Source organism: Amphiura filiformis, unplaced genomic scaffold (genome assembly GCF_039555335.1).
Source record: "Amphiura filiformis unplaced genomic scaffold, Afil_fr2py scaffold_134, whole genome shotgun sequence".
Classification (NCBI taxonomy): Eukaryota; Metazoa; Echinodermata; class Ophiuroidea; order Amphilepidida; family Amphiuridae; genus Amphiura; species Amphiura filiformis.
In genome coordinates, this window is record NW_027305598.1 from 12,501 (window position 1) to 26,719 (window position 14,219).

General features: G+C 37.6%; 1 long non-coding RNA gene across 1 annotated transcript; it reads right to left on the bottom strand.

Annotated features, from left to right (window-relative positions):
- Positions 1-3,674: 3,674 nt before the first annotated feature.
- Positions 3,675-6,286, bottom strand: LOC140145095 (uncharacterized). Its single transcript, XR_011857983.1, has 3 exons — positions 6,164-6,286; positions 4,416-4,507; positions 3,675-4,022 (listed from the first exon to the last, which is right to left on the bottom strand). It is a non-coding gene; the product is annotated as an uncharacterized lncRNA (long non-coding RNA).
- Positions 6,287-14,219: the final 7,933 nt, after the last annotated feature.

The window sequence follows — 14,219 nt, forward strand, 5'->3', positions numbered from 1 at the left end:
ATTAAAAAACAATACCTCAAAGTATCATTTTTAATGTTTTTGTCATAATCACGCTTTTCTACAAATTTCATCTGTTTGTACCGGGGGCGTGCCTGTTGCCAGGTAGGCCTACATGACAGCATAGACACACGTTACAACCTTGAATAATAACACAGAATTGTGACGTTATATTCTTCTTAACCTATCTTAGAACTGCCTATTATTTCAATTGTTATACTGTTCTGGTTGGTTTATTGCATATACTGTATAGAAATTATGCAATATGACGTCGAGCATGACAGAGTCATCTTCATTCAAATAATAAATTCAGGTACCCGTAAGGTACCACGGAGCAATTCGCACGATAATACAATAAAACAGATGAAAGGTATGAATGGTTGTGGAATCGAATTGCAGACCTGTCCCTCTGTCACCTTAGAACTGCATCTCGTAGGCAATGGTAGGTAATAAACCAACCAGAACGGTATAACAATTGAAATAACAGCATGTCTTGGTCTCAATTCAAGATGTGCAATTTGAACACACCTACTCGTTGGCTGATTTATACTTCAACAGTTCCTCAAAGCGATATCAGAAAAGCCACTATCTCATTGTTCATTGGCCCGCATTATGCGCTCGCCCCGGTGCACTCAACTTTAGAATTGATGGGTATATGTGCCTACAAGCTTCGCGAAGTAGGCGCATATCAGTACAAAACGTTGGGGTTTTTTTTTATTAAAAAAGGGTCATTATGTACAATCAAAATGAAAAAGGGTCATTGGGTATAATATTTTGAAAACTGAAGGTGCCTGGTCATCGGGTATAGTCGGCTTCAAAAGAGGGGCATATATTGACAGGCACATACCGTCACCTCTAAAGTTGATGCCCCCGGGTGCTCGCATTATATTTTGTTCATGGCTCGGCTTTTAAAACTCCCACACATCACAATAAGGCTATTGAAAAGTGTATAGAATAGCTAATGATAGACCGGTCACTGCGATTAGTCGCGGACCCGAGCGACAATATAGTAAACACATCGAGTTTATAACACAAGTGACAGTAGTCGTGAATTATGGAGGGTTTCATTGAACTTCTACCAGCAAAATATGGAATAATACTAACACAAGACACCAATCGAGATGATGATACCAGCCATAATGGAAGGCTTGTATTTGACCTTCTTATGAATCCAATTTCGTGGCGAGAAGTTAAAAAGGTAATGTATATTTCAAGAAATTTGGGTTCAAAAATTCCGTATCAGCTCGTATCATCAATTCCGTAAATATGGCGTATAGAGGCACAACTTGACAATAAACTGAACTATTTAAACATAAAGGACGCACTGGATACACATAAATTTGTGTTTCCTTGCTGGCGGAATAGTTGCAAAACTCTTTTTGTCAAAAAGTTGGACAATTTATGAATTATGATTGGCAAAATAGCGAATGGAAATAGACTTTTCCAACCATGTAAAACTACACTGGGTTGTTGACATGGTCGACATACATTAAGGCATACGCATGTTCCTAAAGTAGGAGGTAAGTACTATAATTAATTGTTTAAAGTGCTCAACATACCAGCAAAAAGTCATAGAGTCATCAGAGTACAGGGACTTTGTGAAATACTGGGTACCAAAAAAGTGCGTGAGCCGATATGCAACATCAAATATAAAAGCCGATTTACATAATTTCCCATGACCTTACAGAAGTGATCGTGCTCAAATATAAAACTATAGAGTTTGGTCCTTGATATGCACCATCAATTGTGTACTTGTGATCAATATTGCTAGGCAAACAATCACAGCAAACATGCCAAAATCCTCCCATTTACACACATATAAACCCATCCCTTAATAGCATGTAATTGGTACAAAATTCACAGCGAAATCATCTGGCCATTCTTACATCTGTTCACAGCTCAACTTATTGTCAGAAAAATGCAAGTATTTTCATACCCTATGAAATACTTCCACTAACTCATTGTGTGGCAATAGATGGCCTTGAGGTCTACATGAAATGTGTAATTTCCACCTCTTGATAGGAAATTTAGTTTCATCTCTTTTAAAAAGGGTCAAGGTTCACTTGTTTCATTTAGACTTTAAATGTGTTTATGTTTCTGGTAACATAGGTCCTGGAATTAACTCTCAGTTGGTCAGCCAAATATTTTATAGTGAATTGTGATCACATGTACATGCTGTTGAGGTCTGTCAGGAACTAGTAAGGACATTGATGAGAGATGAATGACTATAATCTGACTTATAAATGACCATGGTATATAAAAAGTACATTTTATTCAACCTCTTTTCATGGTATCTGAAGATTTACTTTTCATACACTATTGAAAGAAACTATAATTATATTTGATAACACAAGCACTGGTAATACTGTTGGTAATTACAGATGGCATTTAATAACAATCATGACTTTGTATTTCATGACTTTGTATGTGTAACAATGGAAAGAAAGCATAATAATTACAAGCATAATTATTTTAGTTTGTTTGAATTTGCTTCAGTGTTAATACCTGGGAAACCACTCAGAATAAATGTGTTGTCATCATCGAGCAATAATCTGCAGGAAAGGGTACTCTTTTCATGCATCATCGTGGTCTGCAATTTAATATACAATCCTACAAACCTATGGGACAAAAATATTTTTGGAGGCAAAAATAAAAATCATGAAAGATCATGGGTTTTATTTTTGCCTGCAAAATGTTTTTTGTCCCATAGGCTGTAAATGTTTCAAACTGTGAATACAAGAAACTGCAAGTTGAAGGGGTTGGAATAAGCGATAGCCCGATAGCCATGCCTACCAAATTTTTCATTGGGCTATTGGGTTTTATCTCCATGTGGCCTGTCGGGCTATTTAAAAACATTTAATTAATTTATTTAGTTATTTATTTTTTCGGTTTTGGAGTGTCCCTGGACCCTAGAGCTAAGGCCTTAAAAATTGTTTGATTGGCGTAACCCGAGCGACCCTAAACTTAAACACCCTAAAAAAATAATAATAAAAAAACCTTTTTTTTAAAGTTCCAAGGCCTTTATCATACGCAATTTACAGCTTAAAAAGCGGGTGCAAAAACGAAGAAGAAAAAAAGGGGAAAAATGCTGACCGACCTACCCGAATTTTTCAAATGTCAATCAAACAATTTTTTAGGCCTAAATGCTAGGATCATTCATGGTTGATATTTAAAAAAGAAGAAGAAAACAATTATAGGCCCTAGTGTTTTTAATATGCAAATAGTTATATATAATGTAAATTCATGTCATATTTATTAATGATTTCAAAATGGATACAAATGCATTTTGAAATCATTAATAGAGTATCGCATGAACACACCGAATTATAGCTTTGCAAAAACACTGGGGCCTTATTTTTCTTATCTTTTGTTTTAAATGTCAATGAAGACTGATCCTAGCATTTAGCTCTAGTACAGGGACACTCCAAAACCAAAACAATAAAAACAAAAAAAAACTTAAATACAGAACTGTACTCTCTGAACTTTAATTATTGTTCCTAGTTTGGTTCCTGAACCAAACCGTTGATTTTCAAAATTAAAAAGTAAGTTACAGATGCTTTACCACGTAACAACATACACCTTTTCAATTTCTTTGTAGCAACATTAATTACGGTACTCAAAAATTAAATTTTCTGACTGCAGTTCTTTCAGAGGCCCTGTATTAAATCAAATTCCTGTGTCATAATCTTTGAGTGATATACATGTGTACATTGTTTATGTAATTTTTAGAGTAATACTGGAGCCCTTTTAGTTTTGTTCTCCATGAACACAATCATTTTGTGTTCTGTGTTTCTGCACAATTCATTTTCATACAGGCCAAACAAGTGTTTTTGTCTGATTTTTCTCAATTGCTGAATGCTGTAACTTTACATCTAATTGCTATTTGAGAAGTATGTGACAAATCAGTAGGCTACATAATCCACTGAATAATCAGCAATAATAGTTCTGTTCTGTCTGTTGATTCAAAAATCAGTTGTTCAAGGTGGCCATCACAAGGTCCAATTTCCAAATCATCATGCATGCTCCTGTAAGACAATAATAACAATTAAACATAATATTAAATGGGTCTGATAAATGTCTGCATGAAGATTTATTCACCAATAAAGTGAGTGCTGAGACGTCTCATTACGTATCATTGAATCAGTGACATTATGGGGATTTAGTATTTTTTCTTTCAAATCAAAAACAAGTAAAAAGAGCCATTTTAATGTGCTGCCATAGATTATGTTTTTCACATTTTCAAGCCTTTCTGTGATTGTTTACATAATGTAGCCTCTTCCAGTTTTTTAGTTGCTTGTCTTATCTAGGCTTATTTATATTCCACCATTCTTAATTTCACCATTATACTCTATGGTGTTTTGCTGTTGGCATGATTCTAAAGGAAGAAATGAGTTGACATTAAGAATGTTTTTACTTACAAAGTAACAGGTCACTGTCTGTCAGAAACCCAAGATCGTGTTGCATCAAGCCATCTCCATTACTGTTGTTCATCAGATGTCATCTTGGTCAACTGCAAACCAAATACACAAATTAATGATTTAATAAATAGCATTTTTTTTCTCACAAATGATGTTTTCATCATAAAATGAGTAAAAAACTTTTTAGGGGGTATATCCCCATTTACCAATTCCTCATGTTTGCTAACAAATTGTGCCCTGAGCTGGCGCTCTAATTGGATATGGTATATTAACCGGCACTCAACTTGAGCTAGCTAAACCTGATTTATCTCTAGGCCTCAACCGATATGGCAGAACTGTCTACCGATTGGATATCGATGTAAATAATACCGGCCAATATCTGATCCGATCCGATATCAGTTTAAAAAAAAAATTTAATTCAATAAAAAAAAAAAAAATTCCCAAAGTTTCCAGCGACTTTGAAGAACCACTGGACCTATTCTGAGGTGCTAAGATCAGAAACAATTACAATTTTCCATGCATTTATAATAATTATGTAGGCCTAATAGATGAAGAGCTAAGAGGTAAACATTTGTTGATAGTTTGCATATTGGATAACAAACTGTAATGTTTTCGTAATTTTTTTCCAAATTTTTTTCTTCAAATTAGCTATGCTAGCACCTCAGAATAGGTCCAGTGGTTCATGGGACCAGGATTTGTACCATTCGAGAATCGAGACAGTAACGTTTGCTTACTACTTACTTGAGAACTCTAGCTTCAAATGTGCACACAATAGTTTTACATGTACAGCTTTGTATGCATTCGATGCTATCATGCTCGAGTCCATTTGCTATCATTATTTCAGTGGATCTGCCAATCAGCACTGACATGTAATATTTCTGCTGATTTTGATGCAAGTTAAAATTTGATTGAGTCAACTGTGTATTTTAAGGAAATGCTGCCTATTTTTAACAGTCTAATATTTAGTTGAAGCGCAAACTGCAATTTTAGCAACATTTTTGATACGATCTCCAGCAGTGATCGGCTGTATTTACTTACAGCTTCCCTAGCCATTGATTTCTAAGTACTAGATTTTGATAGCTCAGGACTCGTCTTTAAATAGTGTGAAGCTATCTGTGACAAATTCGAAGCTAGACTTCTCGTACAAGCGTTCATGTGTATTGTGTAATTACACACACAATCAAACGTTTATAAATTAACACTGTTTGAAGGCCGCAGTCACCTCGCACCACATCCCGAACCCCGAATAATCCCTAAGTATAATATGTTGTAGTAAACCTTTGATGAGCCCGTACGTACCGTGATGTTGCAAAGTCAGAGCTAACAATGTGTTATGTACGGCACAAAGTTAATTTGTAAATTTCCACTGACTCCACATCAGCAGATCACCTCTGCAGACAACAATCAGACAAGTGTGTTCCAACAAATGACTGAGTAAATTTTGTGATGTACACTCTCGTCAAAGGTTTACTCATGTACTCCAAACGCCATGCCATCAGACAGAATCAGTATGTAGAGTATCATGCATGCATGCAATGGCTAGTATTATAATATATTTATAATATTCCAGTGTAATAGTATGTGTGCCATGTAGATGTACAAATGTGAAATGATGTAAACATTCATTGTAATGTAAATGTAGAGATGTATCATGCAGGAATTTTAGACGGGACTATGCTATGGACCTAGCCTGCGCCTGTCGAGCTGTATCAATAAAATCAACAGAAATCAGTTCGTTAAGTACTTACTTTCTCGTCTTGAGATTTTCTTTCGTGCTCAAATAGATGTTGAAAATTCGTTCAATTTTCAATCAAATCTGCTCGCGTTGACAGATCGTGCTGCGGCGAACGAAATCAATCAGCTGTTCAAAGGTCAAATCAAATTGATCAGGTCAACAGTCACTTCCGTTTCCCAAATATGGGGAACCAATCAGAAGAGTCGTTATATGTGCTCTTTTGCAGACTGTTTGTTAGGAGGATCGACGAGTGTCAGACCGACGCAAACTGGCTGTGTAGGAGACTAGCCCCGGCCATGTGTTTACGTTTCATGAGGTCATGGGTCAATCCGGCAAATCGAGATGTACACACTTGGAGAAGACTGCCGCGGTTCTATATCCCGTTTGGAACATGATTGACCAACGATGTTATGAATGTCAGAAGCTTTGGTCAGAACAAGGCCAGTGAGAACAAACCAAGGGCACAATTAACAATTTTGGAACAAGAATGGATATCGTCAGCCTACTACGATAATTGCCTTACTTTTTTTGTAATTTTGAGAACAAAAGTACAAAATATGGTTTACCGATGCATTTTTAAATCATATGATTCACCAATATTTGCTCAAGAACAAAATAATGATTAGGCCTAGCGGGGGCTGTAATTTTCTTCGGAAGGGGGTACCCCAAATATACAGAAGGGTTCATAAATTTTTGGAAAGAAAAATATGGGGGGTCTTAACATTTTTGATGACCAAAATGTAGACAGTCACAAGATGACCACAGATAGTGTGGTTATTTTATTCAAAAAGACTGATTTGAATGATTTCAATACAATTTTAGCCTGTTTAGGGGGTAGGCATAGGCTGTGCAATTTACCCCCGGGGGTAAAACTTCCAAATGGCTCGCCAAAATCGCTTGCCCCCCCCTTCGGCCCGCCAAAAATCGCGTGACACCCCCCCCCGCCCCTCGGCCCGCCAAAAATTCTTTGCCCTCCCCCCTTGAACATGCCAAATTTTTGGAATCCGAAATTGCAAACCTTAAATGGTCTAGATGTACAGGGTGTCCCAGAATGATTTATACCGAGAAAGATGGAATTTTTTAGGTATGAACGGCATTTTTATTGGCCATATTGTTTCGCATTTTAAGTTCTACATATATTTAGCTTTCTCAGATTTTTTAGATTTTAAAAATTGGACGCTTCTAGTAGAAGTTAGAGAGGGTTGCGTAAAAATGGTGAATTCCCAGTTTTGACAAAGCAACCTATTTTGAAAATCTGTAAAATTACTAACCGTTCAGCACAAAGTAATGTTATGCAGTATAATTGCTGTGTCCTGTTCTTACTTCTACTAAATAGTCGATATCTATCGTTTATTTATGATGTTACGAAGCAATCATTATATGGAATAAAGGATTTGCTACGCTTGAGTGACCTTAAACTATTCTTTCTTTGGCGGCAGTTTTGAAGACAATTATTGAGGTGTGTGCGTTTCATCATTTGAAATGCCGGCAGAGACGGATTTTTCATAAAAGTATAGAGAAGGTTCGTCCTTAGTCATGTTAGTGACACAGCATGCACGTATGTCCACAGTACCGGTATATGGTCAAACCCACAGCTACGTAACGAAGACGATTAAAATTTACTGCGGAGGATCCTTGAGGAAGTTATATCCTCTGTAATAATAACATTTTTGGGTAAAAATTGTGGTAAAAATCACACAAAAGTATGTTTTTCAACCTAAATATCTGATATCATTTCACTTAATCCCATATCAAGAATTGTTTAGCATTGTAAGCTCTACATCTGTGCAAAATTTGGTGTATTTCCTATCAAAGAATGTAGGATTTCTCCAATTGCACAGTGCGGCTGGACGATGGTGATAAAGGATCCATGTGTTGTGATGCCTTTGCACTGTAAATTACACACATGCAGTTTTCGGCCATTTTCAGTAATAGCAATGTCACGCCAAAACGAATCAAGCTATTTCCATGAAAGTCACAGAATAAGTAGAAGACATGTGTGGCATTGTATTGCACTTTTTAAAATTAGATACACTGTTGACTATATATTTTTGATATTTTGTTCAAACACGGTAAAAATCATTCTGGGACACCCTGTATGTTGCGAGCGCAGCGAGCAGGAAAATTTAAGCGTTTCCGTACTGTTTTCCCAAGCCATTTTAGAGCGTTTTATTTAAAAGGCGCCCCATGAATGCGTGCCAAAAATCGCTTGGGGGAATTGCTTGCCCCCCCCCCCCTTCGGCTCGCCAAAAATTTCTTGCACCCCCCCCTTCCCAATTTTACCCTCCCCCGGGGCTCATAATTATTGCACAGCCCCTAAGGTGTAGGCCTATCGGCGGTGGGGGTCATAATTTTTTTGTTGCCGAAAAAAGGGGGTCATAATTTCATTGCCGCCCATTTTTTTAAATTTCGGACCACCCTCCTTCCAAAAGCAGTAAAACCTTTGTGTTGGCTCTAATACAAAATTTGTATTTTATGAACCGACATATTGTCATGGGAAGTATCAGTAGGCCTATTGGACTATTTTCGAAGTTTAGAACTTCGGATCCCTTTTGTAGGCGTAGATCCTGGTGGGATGGAAGATAAATCCCACTAATATTTTGCCAGGGGAATTGGTCCATACAATCACCCTCCCAATGTTGACGCCTCTATGTGGATTTTTGCCAGGGGTTTCTGACCAAATTAACCTCATTGGCCATTTTAGCTAGCCCCAAAGTGCAAATTTTTGCACGCTCAACGCGAATTTATTCCACTTTTGCATCTAGTAGGCCTAGGCCTAGTAAGTTATCTTCTAGTATTTTTTTCCTTATAATGCGGTCGCCAAAAGGTGCTGGATTCACTATAGGCCTATACTTCAAAAAAAATTTCCAACCCCATCCCCCCACATGTCAAAAAGAAATCTACACCACTGCGCGCTATCCCTTTGCCGCACCTTCTTCTGCTGCCTTTCTTTTTTGCCACCCCAAAAGCCCCTCCCCCCATAGGCCTACGCGTATGACGAGTATGGTCGTTAGGCGTATGGTTTGGGCGAAATGACACCTAAAACCCTAGGCATGCGGGGGGCAAGTTGATATTTTTAGACGTGAGTGGAGGCTCCAGACTTGAAACCCGTAGGCCTACCCATTGCCATTTGACCGTGGACAGGTAGGGGCCCCATTTCTAAGGATTTTCTCTAAAATATAGACCCATGTCTAAAGTTTTCTTTCCTATAGACACATTTTTCCCGAAAAGACCGAGATTTTTAATTCGGTACGGGGGTTTAACGGACCCATAAGGATTTTCAGCAAAAATAGGGACCCATGTCTATAAGGATTATTTGCAAAAGCGCAATCCCCGTATGCATTTGACAGTATGGGATTACACCCCCCCCCTTCTGCCGGAGGCAATAGGCATGCCCATTGTCATTGAATAATGATAAATAGACCTACAACAATATTTGGCTGATCATTTATAATAATCATTTTTGTGAGCCCCGGGTAGCCCTAGAACTCTGGCCATAGTATCCGTTTTTACTTCCACTAGGGCCAGAGGAACTTCCATTGAAAACATTGTTGGAGATGGTTGAACGCAATAGAACAAATAAATGATGAAAATTGACCTTTTCATTGTGTTCCTGGGTCACTTGCCATGTGTCATACCATTTCCGCAAGAACTGTAAAATTCCATTTGAAAAAACATATTTTTTCACATTTATGCACACTTTCCTACCTATTTAAATGAACCTCTATATTGACCATCATATTGTACCAATTTGTGTTACCTTCAATTCGGCGATCCCTGTTGATTTGGTGTGAAAACGCTTGCATTTACTTGGAGGGTATTGCTCGGTTCTACAGTTATTTACATCATTGGCATCATTTGACCTCTTGACCTGATGCGCCGAGGGCGCTTTGAATTTTTTCCATTTGCAACAATCTTCCCTACCAAGAATGCTTTGCAGTCTATTACCATGATTACATGAGATTTTATGTGGTAGCTTGTGGGATACGATACATAGCCCATCATACGCTTAGTATTATGGGTAGCCTGCAATCGCATCTGACATATATTTGACCTCGCCTCATCCCGGGCTCGTCATGTGCATTTTACTTTAGGGTGGATAAATGACGGAGTAGTGGATTGGGGATAGTAAATTAACATGAAACGTAAAACCCCTGTATAAAACGAGATTAATTCAGGCATGACCGACCGGCCGGCCGCCCGTTGGAATAAAAATACACGCTGGATTGTCTTGGAACTCCAAATGCTTTGGTTACAAACAGAGATGGCGCTAGTAAATAAATGCATTGTCAGCCCCTGCCAAAGTTCATTTTCGGACTCCCCCATAAAGTAAAATAGTCCAGATTATCGTAACCTTTGACATTGCCAACATCACAAAAATGTCGTCTATTTCATGCCGTAAAGATGTATGAGCAAGTTTCTGAAGAATATTGGTAAGTTTAAAGGCCAGATATCAGGCTAACGAATATGATCTGTATATATAGAAAGATCGTTGTCCGAACGTCAAAATTTGATAAATGTCAATGGTAAAATTCTAAGCACGTGAAAGTTGTGGGGTCATTTCTCAACACAATACCTGTCAGAGGATAATTTACATAGGGACAAAAGACCGTGTTCATGTACCGTTACTCAGCCAAACATGGCAGAGTAGGTCCCGGATGATTGGTACATGTTCCTATCTCCACAACGTTATACCTTTCCAACAAGGAAAGAGATACGAAAAGCGAACGTCTAGCCCCGGGTAAGGTTTCAGTAAATCTAATATAGGCTCATATCTTCCATATAAATATGTTTTCACAGCATTTCTTGCATGCCCGGGCTGCATGCAAAACAAAACACTACTGCAAGTTACCGGCCCTGCTGGGCGCACGGTTTCAAGCACAGCGATATCCCGATTCCCGTTCGTACATCCCGTTTTGATATTATATGCCCAATTTGACGAGTTTGCCGGACTGACGTTCTAATCGGAAACGCTTCAACTTGAGAGTTAGTCTCCTTCACAATCGGTTTATGCTGTGGTTTACGTCGTTCTAAACACACGTCGTTCGTCCTAACAACATGCAGTCTGGACTCGAAACTAAGATAGTAGTTGGTGCATACCATGGAGCTTTTAATAAATGGACCTCACGCAATACAATCGGAGTTTGTTTTCATTAGCAACGGGAGACAAAATAGGGGGAAATTACACATTGGCACTTTTTTCAGGATTCATGTTATTTTATATGAAGGATATGTATGTCTTCTTGTCAAAAATAAGATAACAAATTTTCCCTATGTCAAGGTCATGACCCAAGAGAATGTACCCTTAAATAACCGCAATTTCTGTGTGTTAAAATCTAATCTGGCCTTGTGTTGTTTTAGGAATCTCTTTCCCAACATGATTTCCTGACTAAGATTTCGAGCAATATACATTGGCACGAGAAATTTTGAACCTTCAATAAACAACGGAACAACAACAAAACCACTGATTTGCAACACAGATTTGTTAGCGGTACGGGCTTTTGTTAATCGCGGTCTTGACACTGCAATTTGGTGTGACAATTCCAAAGAATGCCAGTACTCATGATCGATTAGATTCATTGTACAACCAGTGTCAATTAAACAGTCAATGTTTTGGCTACCAATAGTGACAGAAATATAAACTTCTTCATCAAAATCCGTTTCAACGTTATCACTATCGCATTCAGACGCGGCAAAATTTGAATCAAATTTTCCATTGCGCGGAACTTGGGCTGAATTACATGAAGAATTATTGCCCTTTTGACGCGTTTGCTCAATCACACTGTTTACATTACAACTATATGAAACAAATTTCTGTACAGTTTGTGCATGTATTACCTGTTCATCAGTTGGATAACAACTACGACCCCGATTATACACATCTTCCTTTTCAGGACACTGTCTGTAGCTATGACCTAGTGTATTACATCTGTAACATTTCATAATTGTGACGTGTCATGTCAAAAGGAGACACTTTTGGGCAGGATCGTAAATGGAGAAAAGGTCAAAAATCTGCCCGAGGGTGATTTTTTCAATTTGGGTTTGTTGCGAATTTGTGATGTTATTAATGTTAAAAATATTGTCTAATAGTTTCAGACCGGAAAATAACTGGCATCTTGTATTTTTTGAGACATTTTTCAAGGTAATTCCTACTCTCAACATTGCCAATAATATTTTTAAAGGCCGATATCTCGATTTCCAATTTTATAATACCATAACTTACGAACTCAATATCTTCGCTTGGGAATGTCCGATTTCATTGGGGAAAACAGCGTTGTGGAGCAAAATATCTCTATATTTAAGATATGTAAAAACCTTAAAATTGATAACCTGCCCAAAAGTGTCTCTTTTTGACATGACACGTCACATATAACGGTCATTAACCTCTCTACATGTATACGGACTCCGATCAATACAACTATTACTGTTTACAGGTGCACGACATCGATCATTTACATTTTGTTCAATAGATTCATTGTACCTCTCATTGGACAATATCCTCTCATTGACCTCGCCAAAACGATTGTATGTCCTACGTGTTCGTGTACTACTTTCACTAATGCACTATTACTTGTATCCACTAATTTCACTATTTCATGACTGAGTCGGAGAAGATCATTATATTCAGTACTATGGCTTATTATAGGAGCCATAATCACATTTACTTTTCGCCATTAATATACACTGTATCAATACAAGCATATCACGCTGCAATATTATTCACAAAATGGCCGAAAACACGCAACAAAATTCTTCGCGCCACAAAACAACTTTGGCGGGAAATCAATAGAAACGTGAATTTCACTTAAAACTACCAAAAATATCACATAAAATATATATACAATGAATCAATTCAAAATTGCTATAAATAATAATACCAAAAAATAAACTTACCTGGTGGTTGTTTTTTTCCCACCGCAGGGGTAGCCGATAGCCAGTCAGCGCGCCCCCAATACATCTGGGCACAAACCAGGCGAAAACGATCCAGTTTAATGAAATGGCGGACGGGTATTCCCATCACGCAGCAGAATTTCACACCACCTGACATAACTAGATTTCGAAGCTCTGCTCTTCAAATTCATGTAAATATCAAAGTTTATACACTTAATATATTTAATATGATACTATTTTTTTGCTATAACCAACTGGTACACGCACGAAATATACTAGCTTATTACCTATACAGAAAGGTGATTATCAGCCTTCACTCAGCAATTTGACATGCCCGGCAAATGCAACCATTCTCCGTCTGGATAACATGACTGTCGCCCTCAATACGTCTGGGCACAAATTTAAATAACAATACGCTATTTACATATCAATGCGGCCTCATGCTAATTAAAGCTGCCGAATCCAGGAAGTAATCTATGGCTATATGGTATTTAATAACGTGACCGTATCAGACTCTGTAGATTTAGATGTAATAACCAACGCACTGAAGGGTCTATTGTTCTATTGTGCATGATGCAGTCATGTCTACAGTAGAATTCATCTCGACCTTTGCAGGACTTAACCCCATTAAAAGCTATTAAACCAAGATAACACTCATTGAAACAGCTCAACTGATTAAATCGGATCTTCTCTGGTTGTGCACAAGTGACTGTTTTCATGTGCGATATCGCAATAAAGCTGGTATTCATAGCTTCAGTTGGGTAACCGATTATAAAGGAAACGAAAGGAAACAATGTTATGTGTGGCTTTGTTCACGAAATCAGACAATGGCGTGCTTTTTGTAAACCAGCATTCTTGAAAATGAGCAACATAATGATTTTTGACTTAACACGGTTTGGAAATAATTTCTTCATATTTTTGGTGTTATCTGTCGTTTACATGTCCTTCCTAAAACACAAAAGTACGACCCTCTCCAAACACCTAAATTAGCTAAAAATTTAGGACATGTTACAAAACTATATTGTCTAGAATTTTAGAAGAGTACTTTTAATATTGGCCGATTATTTTTCACACAGCGACGTTAACTAGGCAATGTACTATTACCTATAACATTAACTAAAACACCAAAGTACGAATATTTCCAAACATCTAAATTAGCTAAAAATTTAGGACATGTT